The following is a 13,821-nucleotide window of genomic DNA, read 5'->3' as shown; positions in this document are numbered from 1 at the left end:
TTCGGCTTTGGACAGATTGTGTTACTACTGCCTCTTCTTGTAATAAAATGGGTAATTTACAACCTTTTCCTTTGTAAGAAGGCCCTCTCCTACCCTCTTCCATACTGCGTGCATTTAAAAAAATGCTCTTTTTATCATGTTGAAGTGATGCTTATCTTTATGTGGTCATACACTGTTAAAAGATGTGGCCTTCCTGTAGGAAGTGGGGATCGACAGTGACAGTCCTTTGGGGAAGAGGCTGGTCCTCAGGGAAGAAACAAACTCAGAAAGAAGTCTTTGGTGGACAGAAGGTTTGTGCTGCTTCTTTTCTCTGCAAGGCTGGATTCTGAGGGTACCGCTGAGTATTGCGGGTTCAGGACTGCCCCTGTCCTGTGTAGACAGGTTGCATAGCTTTAAAGTTAACTTTTGGTGTGCCCCCTTTTGCTGCGCTGTGGCCTCGAGGTGAGTATCACACAGGCTTGTGTGCGTCGTGCTCAGGACAGAAGGGAAGGCTCTGTGTCCGTCACAGGGGTCAGTGCAGCATCACGCAGGGAAGGCTGAGGGGAAGTGGAGTCTCTGAGACGAGTTCCCAGTCCTGTTTTCTCTGCCTGAGTGGAATTTTTTCTCTCTACTGTTCGTATTTGCAGGGTATGTATCTTATTTATTAAAGAAGGTGGATGTTTCCTCTCAGGCTGGTTTTATTGTGAAAAATTAACTGATAAATACATGGAAATTCTCTGCTGTGTGGTGTATACAGTAGCATCAGTAATCGTTCTCATTTTAAGGAGAACGAAGAAAAACATTACCTACTTTATTGGGAGAGAAACCATTAAAATTCTACTCATGGTGCCTTTTGGCCTTTTACTGGAAGGGAGGGGGTGCTGGTTGGTTGTGGGGTTGGCACGTTGGGGAGTCAGTCATCCCTGAGCCTTGATCTCTGTTTAAGACTTCCTGCTCAGTGAGTTATGTTTTTCTATCCTCCTCCTCTAATCCTGTTAAAGACTGTTATTATGTGAATTTTTTGGCTGAGCACCCTACTTTAAAGCCCAAAGACCCGTACAGGATGTTGTTTAAAATCACAAGTCCAGCAGCATGTTGGTCAGAAAGGGGTGTAACCTCACCCTTGCCCTCAAGAAGCTCACAGTCTGCAGGGGAAGATAAATTTTAGCACAAGGTAGTCATGGTAATGATAGTGAATCCTTATTTCCTATTCACTTATCAGCACTTTAACTTTCTCCAGTCTGATTTTATCTTTATCATTCCAGGCCTTGAGCAATTTCTGCCAGTCAGATAGACACTGTTTGATTCCCCGAGCGCTGAACAGTGTTGGCCACCCTCTCCTCAGGCGATCTCTCAAATTCTGTAGTACTTTGTCTCTGCTGGACCTCTTCCTGCCTCTTAAGTAATTTCTCTTATTCTCCCTGGCCACTTCTTTTCTGCATGATTTTGAAATGTAGGAATTCCCTAGGGCTCAGTCCCAGCTCCCCGATCTTTATTACGTCTCCCTCAGAGATCTTAACCATTTCTATGGATTTAAATGCTCTTTTCAGGTCAGTGACTCCAAAGTTAGTATTTTTAGTCATCTTCCAGCTTTGAGCCTTGTACACACAGCTGCATATATCAGATTAATTTTTCTTCTAGGTCTGACTCTGGGCAAGAATACTACTCCTTGGAGAGTTACTACTGTTTTATGTTAGTTATTTTATTGTATGGGCTCTGACCACCATAGGTGAGAGACAGAATTGACAGGAAAGGTCGTGAGATCTGTGAATTTGATGGGTATGTTATTTTTCACTGTATCATGCATATCAATTGTGTATATGTACCTGCCTGTAGCTTAGGAATTTTTTAAATGGTGATATCTCATTTTTTATGTATCTATTATGGCTTAGGAATTTTTTATATTTAGTGTAGATAAAAAGTCACTAAATTAAATTATAAATCTAAATTTTTACTTGTTTAATTGATCATTAATTGTACTTTTTGAAGCATCTCATTAAAATAACAAAAGAACATCTTAAGATCGACTTTCAATTCATTTTAAGTACCAGTTTTAGAAAACTGAAGATTCCTCTGAGCAAATTAAGTTATATGTATAGCAGATAGAATGAATAGTTGGGAAGAATAATTGGAAGGTTAGTTAATTAATGCTGATATGTAAGTTATAATAAAAGCTCAATGTCATTTTAAGAGTCTTGACATGATACTGCAGACCTGCTTTAAAAAGACTTTGTGAAATGAAAATTACTTCTTAAAAGAATTTCATTAGTTAAGAGTCATTGTCTGAAGTGGAGGTAGAACCCTGTAAACAAAGGAAGAAAACATGAACTTGTCTGAAGCATAATTAGAAGTTAATCAGTTAACTTACAAGTTACTCTTCTGTGGTCTAGATGGTGTTGATAGCACCATCGGTTTAAAAAATTGAGGAAGAATTTTACCTTGTGTATATAGTACACACTCTTTACATGTTATTTACATAATTAAGACTTTTGCACCACAACAACATTGGGATTTTAATATTATGATATGTTATTAAAAATCTAATCTATGAAAGCTATATTTTAGGACTTTTTATATTATGTAAAATGTATGTCAAATAAAAATATAAGGTCCTGCTCAATAATCTGAAGTTCTCACAGTTAAGTCTTGAAAGTATAACTTTACTCGTGATATTATGACTTGAAACATGCTCAGTTTAAGGTGTGTTTTATGTTCAGTTGTTTGGGAGTTTTCGTGCTTTTGAGCTAATAGTGGAAAATAAATCGTTGTACTAATCATGCGTTACCGGTCTAGGCTCGTGGTAGGTGTATGTTCAGGTATTGTTGGCTGGAACTGTTGAAAAGTCTCAGGTGATTCGAGCGATCCTTCTTTCTAGCCTTTTCTCCCTTTCTCCATGTCCTCTTCACTTCCACCGACCTGCCTGACTGGCTCGACGCCTGGATGGTGCTGGCCGGAGAGCAAGAAGCTCAACAGGACCCATGTGGCCCCCCGGCCGGTAGCACGTGCCACACGCCCCGCCGTCCATCAACCATCTATCTAGTCAGTTGTTCCGCTGGCAGATATATTCTTGCTTGTGTACCGACATTGACGTATTGGTGATTCTTCCTTTGATTGGTGGCAACTCTGAGAAAATTGTGAGGCTGCGTCTGTGTCAGGAAGAAAATAGTGTCAAGATTCAATTACAGTGAATTCGAATAAGCTTTGCTGTTCTCGTTCGTACCATACCAGAAACCTCAAGAAGCCTGTTTTCAGGTCGATCACATTTTTGCCATCTTCTTTTTCAAATCAAGTTGGCAAAAATGATAGCATTACCCAAGCGGTGAACTTGCATAACATCCCGCTCTGCGGTCCGACTCGCTAGAAGCCGGGCTGTGCCGCTGCGGCCGCGCTGCAGCCGGGGGCCGAGTGTGTGTTGCCTGCGCGGCGGCGATGACGAGCGGCGATGACGGGCGCAGCAGCGAGCGCAGAGGGCTGTCGGCGGCTGGAATTGTGTAGCGCACGTAGAGCCCTCTGCCCAGAGCTCTCGCCAAACAAGCATTGCGTGCGCGACAGCTACCGATGCCGTTGGTGGTGGCGCTTGGGCCAGGACGGCAAACACGGCCCTTCTCGTTCTTCAGTCACGTCGTGCTCTTCTAGCTGGTATTACAGATGCTCCTTCATTTCCTTCTCTTTACTTTGCTTCATGTGGCTCTGTTCCTAAATATTCACTTCAACAATTAAAAAATAGTAATAAAGTAAAATATTGCGCACATATTCTCCCAAACCTATCCCACCTTTAAACAAAATCGTCAACCTATAGCTTTAATGCTGCCAGCAGTCTTTTTCTGTGTGATGGAGGCTCAGTCCTGATTTTTTTTTTTTTTTTTTGCCTACAAATTATGATGCATTACTAGTGCACCCTGCTAGTTGACGCTGTGCTCAGTATATGTTCACACCCCCATTTGCTCTTGGAACTACATTTATTCCTTAGATTCCTTTATTCACACACAATAACCTTAGCTATCACATAGGAGGAAAGAGCAGGGACACACAGGCACATTTATTTTATTTTATTCTATTTTATTTTTAAATTAAATTTATTGGGAGTGACATTGGTTAATAAAATATAGGTTTCAAGTGTACAGTTCAGTAATATATCATCTGTATGTTGTGTTATGTGTTCACCCTCAAAGTCAAATCTGTCATATATTTGATTTTTTCAAAATTTAAAATTGTTTTAGCATTTAAAAAATTGAGGTATAATTTGCATTCCATGAGATGCACTCACTTTACGCGTGTTTAAGGATGGGTTTTAGTAAATTCATATAGTCGTGTGTGTGTCATTAGAACAATTCTGTCGGCCCCTAAAGTTCTGTTGCCTCCATTTTGGTCAGTCTCCACATCCATTCCCTGACCCAGGCCAGCACCTGTCTTTCTGTCTCTATAGTTTTACTTTTTCCAAAAATTTCAAATAAGTAGAATCATACAATCTGTTGTCTTGGTGTCTGGCTTCTTTCATTTAACACAGTGTTTTTAAGGCTCATTCGTGTCTTTGCATATCTCAGTAATTCATTCCTTTCCATCGCTGGTGGCATTTCATTGTATGAATGTACTACATTCTAAAACTATGCATTCTCCAACTGGTAGACACTCGAATTGTTTCCAGTTTGGGGCTTTTCTAAACATAACTGCTAGGAACATTCGTGTACAGCTCTTTGTGTGGTCACCTGTCCCGGAGAAATGAAAAGACACCTTGGTGAATTGTCAGGTTAAACGACGAGAAACTTCCACGCTGTTTTCCAAAAACGGCCGTATTTTATACTTTCCAGTCCGCAGGGGCTGTGACATGAGCGTTCTAGTTTCTTCATGTCCTTGTTAACACGTGAGATATTTTACTGAATGTCTAAAATATTTTGTTTTGGTTTTAATTTTCATTTTCGTAATAACTAATGGTGTTTAGTACTTTTTTGTGTTTTTTCCCATTGTATATCTTCTATGATAGATAACAAATATCTTCAAGTATTTTGCCCTTCTAAAGAAATTGAATTATTTGTTTTATTATGGAGCTGTAAGACTTTTATGCATTCCAGATAGACATCTTTTATCAGATAATGATTTAACTCTTTATATATTCTAAATAATTTATTTTGCCAATATTTTCAACCAGTCTGTGACTTGTGTTTTTATTTTTTTAATTATGTATTTTGAAAAACAGAAGTTTTAATTTTAATGGCGTTCAATTTATTATTTTTTTTTCTTTTATGGCCTTAAAAAAATTTTTTTTAATGCATTTAGTGTCATATCTAAAATCTTTTTTTTGCCTAGTCCGCAATAAGCTTTGTAGTTTTGGTTCTTTTAGCTCTATGATCCTACCATTCTGAGTTAATTTTTATTCAGGATGCAAGGTAAAGGTTGAGGTTCTTTTTTTTTGCCTCTATACATCAACCAGTTTTGGACACGGTTTATGGCAAAGACTGTCTTTTCCTCACTGAATCTCCTTGCCGCCATTGTTGAATATGAGTTAATATAAATGTGTGGGCCTGTTTCTAGATTCTGCTCTCTTTTGTTTATCCTTGTGCCAATACCCCCATCGCTTTGATTATTATAACTTAATAGTAAGATTCAAAATCAGATAGTATCTTTCAACTTTTGATGTAGGTTTTAAAGTAGCCCTGGTTCAAAAATATCCCATGTTTTTGTGTCTCTCTGGAGGCTTATGGGCAGATAAAGCCATTAGGACATCCCAGGGAAAGTCAGTTCTACTTAGGGTCAGGTCAGCCTGAAGCTTTTATTTTTCATCACTTTATTGAATCACCTGGCTTAGCTGGCAGCATCTGCAGGGTCATTCACCATTATAATGCCTACTGTGTTCCAGGTGCTTTAATACTTATTTAATGCTTTCAGGGTGCAGTATAGTTGAGTACACAGCAGCATTTCCTGGGTCTCACACCTAAGGTGCTGCTAGTGATGTAATATCAAGAGCAGCAGTATTTTCATGACAAAGCCAGGTTTTGAAACCTAGTCTGCCTGATAATGCTTAACCCTTGGTTCTTTCGGCTTTCCCACACTGTCTTCTAAGAGCGGCCTCTTGTTTTGTGGAGAGGAGGTGCATCTTTTTAGTTCATACAGTGGAATAGTAGTGATAATAAGAGAGAAGAAGATGACATGCATCCCTCTGCCTTTTCTCGCAAGGTTGCTGTCTGCCCCTCCGTCATGCTGCCAGGCCTGGGCGGCCTTCCTCCCCTCTCCTTCCTTTGAAACACATTCCTAAGGTAGCTTTGTGAAAACTGTCAGGACTGATGGAAGAGGAATGGGATGTTCATTTATTATAGAGTTGTTATTGCCTGTGCTACTACTTTAAATGGCTATTAGTTCCCTTAGTAACTTATAAAATATTTTGTAATTCTTTGTTTAGGTATTTTATTAATTCCTTTTGTTTAAAATGTTACACCAACATATTATATTCTGTGGAAATTGTCTATATCTTTATGTGTCTTTTATCTTTATGCCCCTTCTATATCGATCTTTAGCATGGATTTAGCATTGGTATTTTTCCCTCGAATTATATTAGCATATTAATAAAAAGTCACCGAATAGTATAGATCAAGCAGTAGTAGTTTAATGTCATCATTCCTACTAATCTCACAAGTTTTGTAGTTCTTAATTGTTGGATAGTGCAACACCCTTGAGCAAATTAGTTGTTGTTATAGAATTATAATAGGCCTAAGTAGGCCAGCATCATGCTTACATTTACCCTAGCAGTGCTGGAAAGAATTGATGACTCTCGTTACATAACACTTTATTGCACACTAGTGACTGACTGCCACTTGAGGAGAATCCATTCGTTTTACTTACTGTGATAACTTCTTATTTGCATACAGATTTCCTTTTGTTTTTCACAAATCATCGCTAATACCCTAGCTACATTTCATTACATTTAATGATCTCCAGGCCAATAGGTCCTGGTAAAAATCAAAATGCAATTTTTTCTGTCTTTCCCCTTTAGACCTCTTAGATTATAAAGTCTGATGTTTTCAATGCCCTAGAAAAATGGTAATTTGGGTGTTAAATTACCATTTACATTAGCTTTTTTCTGCTATTAGGTTCTATTTATTATTCTAAAGAATAAAAGGCCCTTAAGAGAGTTAATACTGTTTTAAGTTTGATAATCAGTGTTATTTATTACTGATTAGGGTCACCTGAAGGAAAAAAAATTGAGTAACTCAATCGTAGAAACATTCCTTGAAGCTGTACATAATAGTTAAAAAAAGGTCATAATACCACTAGTAGCGATCAAGCCATTTTTCTTAGGTGTATAAAATACACAAAAGTAGTAAACATCGCTATATATAGAATATCAGAAGCACGTATTTGTTGTTTGTACTCCTCGCAATGCGTCTGGGAAACCAGCTTCTCGTGCGCTGTGGGCGGGGGTCCTGTGTGGGTCAGAGAAAATCCTGCAGGGTCCTTCATCATTAAGCTCCTTGTTCTCAAAGATGCACACCCAGGAGAGACTTGGCGAGCAGTTGCCCGCATATCCCAAATGTTCAGTTCCCTCTTCTTTTTCTTATTTATCCACATTTGCTCTTCACGTTGTTATGATTGTCCTATACGGCATCATTTTTACATCATTTCACTCAAGACTTTTTTTAAGAGAAGTTATTCAGTCACTTTTGAACTTCTTTCTTTAAACAATTATGACGTAGATTTTTATTTCAGTAATTTCCAGCCTTTCAGTTCCGTATTGGTAAACTATAAATCACAGCAAACGAAGATGACTCTGTGAAGTGTGTTTACTTATTTACTCAGCAGACATCTACTGCGGACCGTGTCACAGTGTACCAGGCACTGGGCTGGCCTTAGCAGTGCTAGCGCCGAGCCAAGCAGGTACAAGAAAGTATCAATATAGTGGTGGGCTCTCAAAATATGTAGGGTCAACACCTCATAATCCCCAATGAAATATGACTGTACGTATTTCATATTATCTTGTACATGTAGAAGTAATGCGCCGAGTCTGCTTCTTGATTTACCATGCAGTTTAATGGGGAGATGTTATTAATGGTTATTACTTACGTTGGTTGTAAAAATCACATTCACACTGATGAGTAACAGGATTCTGCGTTTTTTAAATTTATGTTTGTTTGTTTATGTTGCAGATTTCTCTTGGATTTGGCTACAAATTTATAGATCTTCTGCACTGTGTACAGGCACAGGTGAGTTAAAATTAAGCCTTTCTGTTGGAATATTTTGATTTTCAAGTAAAATCAAATATTTGAAAGTTATTTATAGTTTAGCAAAATATATGTAAATGGATATAAAAGTCTAAAAAAACCCCAAAATATATTTGTCTACATTTCTGTTTTATAATGGAAAGTCTCTATGAATGTGCTGGAAATGACATTTGAAGGTGAAATGACCATATTTGTTTATCGGTGTTTACTGTATAAAATTGGGAAGATTACATATACCCGTTGGACGAAATGAATTATAATTTCATAGCCTGGCAAAATGTTTATGTTTATTTTTATATGTAAGTAAAAGAATATCTGCTATAGATTTTAACAGCAAATTTCAGTCTTACGGAGGTGGATGTTTTAAATTTAATGAGCAGGCTTTTCTTGTCCAACCAGTCTGAAATAGCTTCTCAATCATTCCTTATCACATAACCCTGATTTATTTTTATCGTAATATTTTGTTATTTATAGTCTCTCCTACTGGAATATAAGCTCCATGAACATTGGGACCATTTTTGTCTTGGTAAAGACAGTGTCCCTCACTACTAGGATAGTGCCTGGTATGTAGAAAAGACTGAATAAATGTTTGTTAAAAGTAATTACTGGGTAATAAATATTAAGAATTTATTTATATTCAGTCACTGAACTCTACCTCTATAAATACAAACCAGAAATAGTTCCTCATAGTTTTTAATTTCTATTTTTAAATATGAAATTAATTTATATCAGATACTTAAAGTATATAGCTCTTAAATGTTATGAGAAATCACCTGTGTTGCATATTTTATGTACTCAGATATGCTTAATCAGGATAGATTTCAGAGGACAACGCTTTCAGTTCTGTTTATTTTGTCACTACCCTGGAAGGATTTTACGATGAGTAACAGACAAACGTGAAGCAGGTGTGGGCGCTTCTCACCTCCGTACTGGATTATGCTGCCATATTGAATATGTTTTGTGATATCTTTATAGAGAACAAAGTGGGTTTGAAAATTGTCCAGTTTTTAATCTCTAAAAACCAAATAAGTTATAATTTCCCACTGCTTGTCACTGGATACAAAATGTAACTTAATTAGTTTTCTGTTTCTAGTTTGGGAACATTTTTCTGCACTTTATGTTAATGTTTGAATTCATTATCAAAGATAAGCTGTGGGCATGAGCTGACCACCCATTTCCCTGTGCCCTTGGCAGTTTTAAGTATTCCGAATATTGCTTGCTATTGTTGGGTGCTTGTCTCCTGTTTTTCTGTATGGTTTTTTGTTTTTGTTTTCATTTTTGATCTTTTTTACTTTCTTTAGGCATTAGTCTCTCCTCTGCCACCATGATTTACAGAAAGAACTCAATCTGACCTTTAGGTTTTTTCTTTTTTTCTTTTTTTTAAGTAAAATTTTAGGAACGATACAGCCATATCTGATTCACACGTAATTTACCAAGTGCAATTTTCAGAGATTGCTTTGATAATACTAATAGCAATAGCTATTATTGTTCCCTGCTGTATGGCGGGTATTATGTAAGTGCTTTTTAGTTATCTTCAGAATAACAGATAAGGAAATTGAAGCTTAGAGAGGTTAAGTGACTTTTCCAAGGTCATATCAAGTTGGTGGCAGTTTGCCACTCCAGAGACTTGATCTTAACCACAGAGCTCCATTCTCTGCTTAAATAGCATTGAACATAAGCATTTTTGTGGTAATAAGTATAATGTAGGAAAATAATATTCATACTTGAGGACTTTTATTTAGCTTATATTTCATTAGCAGGTCCCAACTTTTAACTTTTATTTCAAATAATGAAATAGGACAACTCATTTGAAATTTTTAACGACTACCTCCACAATTTAAATTTCCACTCTGCCCTTTTATTTCATACTCACTCTTTGGGGAGCAGGCCCATGAGAAAAAGCCATAGGGAGTCCTTTTTCCATTTGAAATGTGACATGCTATGAATCAGCATTCTTTTTTTTAATGCCTACAGCACCTGGTCTTCCTAGGTGGTCTCCCATCCAAGTGCTAACCAGGCCCGACCCTGCTTAGCTTCCGAGATCAGAAGAGATCAGACACGTTCAGGGTGGCATGGCCGTAGGCTTGAATCGGCATTCTTTATCCCTTGCAATATTAGAAATTTTAGGTTACAGGTGGCATCAGTGGTTTGTTACACTTTTCCTACAGAAAACGGCATGTGAAATATAGTGACTAGAATTACTTAGAACCCTTATCTTGAAAATTGTATTAATTTATATCTTTGGGGAAATTTTTTAAATTATTTAAGAAGCAAAGTGGTATAGCTTTGAGGTAGAGCCGTTTGTTCAGAGAGAACTTCAGCTTTCCTTACTTAGTTTATTTTCATGGCTGAGTATGATATATTACATAAGAATATTTGGAGTCTTAAACATATAATATCGTGGACAAAGTGTTCTTGAAGACAACTTCGTTGAATATACACTAAAATTTGATTTGAAAAATATGATTAATTATACTTCCTCACACTTTCCCCGAAAGGATTGTTTCTATGAGTGTAAACGCAAATTCCAGATTTGAATGTATGGAAAGGGAATTGAGTAGTTTGAATTAAAAAGAAAAAATTTATTTAACAGACCAAAGTGCTTCTTAATCTACAGCTACATCAGTATTTCCATTCCAGTCTCACATTTTAAGCATTTTTAAAGTTAGCTAATAAACGTTTCTTAGAATTGATAGTCAAAACAGAAGCAAGCGTTAGATTAATCCATTTGACAATGTAGCCTTGAAATGTAATTTTCCCTTCGCTGTGGAAAACTGAACTCACTGGATTCATATATACTTTGGATTTATTTGTAAGTTTACTTTCTCTACTCTGGAGGATTTGGTGTGGGGTGAGTGGGCGAAGAATTGTTCACACATACTCGGTAGAATCCAATTCTTCAATACGAACGTGGAGAGTTCTCCAAAGCACAGGAAAGCATGATGTACTTCTTGTGATACTAGTTCACTTAGTTGTGATACTACTAAATACTAAAAATTATATTAAGCATAAATTATGTTCATGTTGGATATGACATGGTTTAAAGTACACTTCAAATGAATATTTGTTGCATCTTAAATTTCCTCTTTGAGGAGATTTGTGCTTAAATATCTGATTTAACAGAGAGATTTAAATTCCCGTGAAGATGGACAGCTTGATTTGAGCTGTACATCTGAGGCTTTGAGCACTGTCCACTGAAAATCTGTATTAATGTAAACAAAAGCTTAGACTATTTAAGTATATATCTTTTGCTCTAGCTAAAATCTGCTGACATTTAATTGTCTTGCTACTTCTGTGGTAATTTTCTTCAAATGTCAGCATGGTGTAGGCAGTGTGATCTGCTAAATAAATATTTTAACAGTTGACAAAATGCCCTCAGTCATTCAAACTAGAATCCTAATCCCTCCCCCCCGCCCCGCCCCCAGGGTAGACTACTCGGCTCTCAGCAGGCGGAATGGACTGCTGAACTCAAGACACAAAAGGCTTACTGGTGGGTTGAAATTACCTTCCAATGGGTGTTACTGACACAAAGCCATCAGTTGGAAACTATTGTAGGACAGGCCAGTTTTTACTATTCTGCTTTGCTCCTCTTTTAATGCATACATTAGTGTAAACAGGTCGGCTTCATTTTCCCCATAAAACTAAATAACATCCAGCACCCTTAACCTTCCTTTCGCTTCCCACTTTCCCTTTACCTTCAGGCCACTTCGCTTTCTTTTCGACTCTCCTTCCTTTCAGAAATATCTGTTGGTTATATTATGCTAGCCTATGCTAAGCATTGTGGGAAATATAAAGAATAATTACCGAAAATTATTTAACTGGAAAAGGATTATCAGTGCACGTTTAACTCCATGTTTCTTTCCTTGCCCAATATTTTTACATTGAATTTTGGTTTTCTGATTTTTTTCTTTTATAGAGGAAACTGAGCATCGATTTCTGAATTATACATCTGTTCCCTCTAAAAGTCTTAATCTACCCGTACTAGTAGGGGTTACGGCAACAGCAAAAGCTGTCATGAGTAAATGTTCGTTTCTGTGGAGTTCATAGCTCTTTCAGAGGGTGCTCCTGGGGAGGTGCCCGCATCACGACCCAGGTGTGCTGTGCTCAGTGAGGCTGAGACGATCCAAGTCTAGGCAGTCTTCGTTTAGGATGGCGGCCTTGCTGCTTGCATAGGTCCAGACAAGCAAAGGGATGTGAGTCCTGGAAATATAAGAGAACCTGATTTTTTTGGTTAATCCAGATTCTAGAACAGCAAAATTTAGAATCACGGACAGCAATTTAAAAAACATGTTTTTAAATAAAATCCATAAGAATGTTTCTTGGATTTTAACAGTTGAGTTTCAGTTGAGAGCTTTTTTGCTGAGAGTACCATTTTTTTTTTTTTTAATTGAAAGTTTCTGAGTGTGACTTCTGTTGGCATAGCTGATATTCTTTGGAAATAATTCAGATTGAGAGTACTATTAGTCTGTACCTTGTGTAGACCTTTTGAGTCAGTGTGTCTTAGGGGAGGTGGCAGACGCTTCTGAGAAAGTTAGGAATCAGCGGCCTCTGATTCTCAGCTGTGCTTCCGCCTACTTACGTATAGGACAGAGCTGTGTGCGGGGACGCGTGGTGTGCAGACTGTTGAGAAAATGTGCATTCTCTTGCCCTTTTTTGTTATTGGCCTTTAGATTTCAGTTCAAACTCGTATATTCTACTTATCTGGATAGTAGAGTTGTTAACTATAAGGAGAAGGTCTCTGATAAGCACTACTGTAGTAACTGTAGGGAAAAAGATACATGGCATTTGATTTGGGGTCAGTTAGTAGGATTTTTAACTATGCCATTCAGTTTCACTTTGGAAGGAAAGTGACAGATATGTTATTTTCTAGGCAGGTGTTGCATTTGAGTCAGCTGACCTTGCCAGAATCCCCTTAAAGTTAAAATAGCAAATAAAATAAAACTGCTTCCGTTTTGTTTTGTTTTGTTTTTGTTGTTGTTGCTGTTGTTTTTGAAGCTAAGATCATTTATGGCATTCTCTACTGTTTACAACATCTAGATGTAAAAGGGATAAGTTAAGCATTTATTCAAAATTGTCTATATCCATAAGATTAATTAAGTAGGTTTTTTAATTTTTTTTTCTTTTTTCTGTCATTCTGTCATTTCTGTCTTTTTTTCTGCATTAGACTATAGATGTTTCCCTTGGGATTTCTGTTGCTAGCTTGAAACTCAGAAAAACGAGAGAAAACCAGAGTAGTTAACAGGAAATTTTACAAATTGTGATTTCGATTGAATTCCATGCATTAGGTTGTCTAAGCACTGTTTGCTACTTCATGAATAATTCACGGGTGTCCACAATCAATGAAAATGTGTTTTTTGGCCTAGTCACAGCTCCACCTCTGCAAAGGGGCAGTAGGGAGTATGCGGCATTTAATAATGGCTGCATGGGAATTTAAACACGTACTGTAAATGTATGTCGTCCAGTTTTGGAGGCTCTCTTCAGTACGTGTCTCCATGTGAGGTTGATTTTGTGGTGCCGTAGTCTATAGAATTGTTTGCTTTCACTACTTTTTGAAGTATTCAAAAATAGTGATTTGATTTAGAATTCATTAATTTGAAGACTTTGCTTTTTTTTAAACCAATATTTTTGGCCT

At 37.3% G+C, this 13,821-nt stretch overlaps 1 protein-coding gene and 1 pseudogene across 1 annotated transcript in view; one reads left to right on the top strand and one right to left on the bottom strand.

The window, feature by feature from the left end:
* Positions 1-8,110: 8,110 nt before the first annotated feature.
* The window catches only part of NCOA2 (nuclear receptor coactivator 2), a 163,515-nt gene continuing 157,804 nt past the window's right edge, over positions 8,111-13,821 (top strand). The window contains exon 1 of the mRNA XM_023533293.1: positions 8,111-8,171. The gene's annotated coding sequence lies outside the window, so the exon portion shown is untranslated. The remainder of the gene's footprint in view (positions 8,172-13,821) is intronic.
* On the bottom strand, positions 10,155-10,273 carry LOC111742694 (annotated as a pseudogene).

This window comes from Pteropus vampyrus, unplaced genomic scaffold (assembly GCF_000151845.1).
Source record: "Pteropus vampyrus isolate Shadow unplaced genomic scaffold, Pvam_2.0 Scaffold99, whole genome shotgun sequence".
Lineage (NCBI taxonomy): Eukaryota > Metazoa > Chordata > Mammalia > Chiroptera > Pteropodidae > Pteropus > Pteropus vampyrus.
The sequence above is the reverse complement of the archived record's forward strand: the minus strand, read 5'-3'. Positions and strand labels throughout refer to the sequence as shown.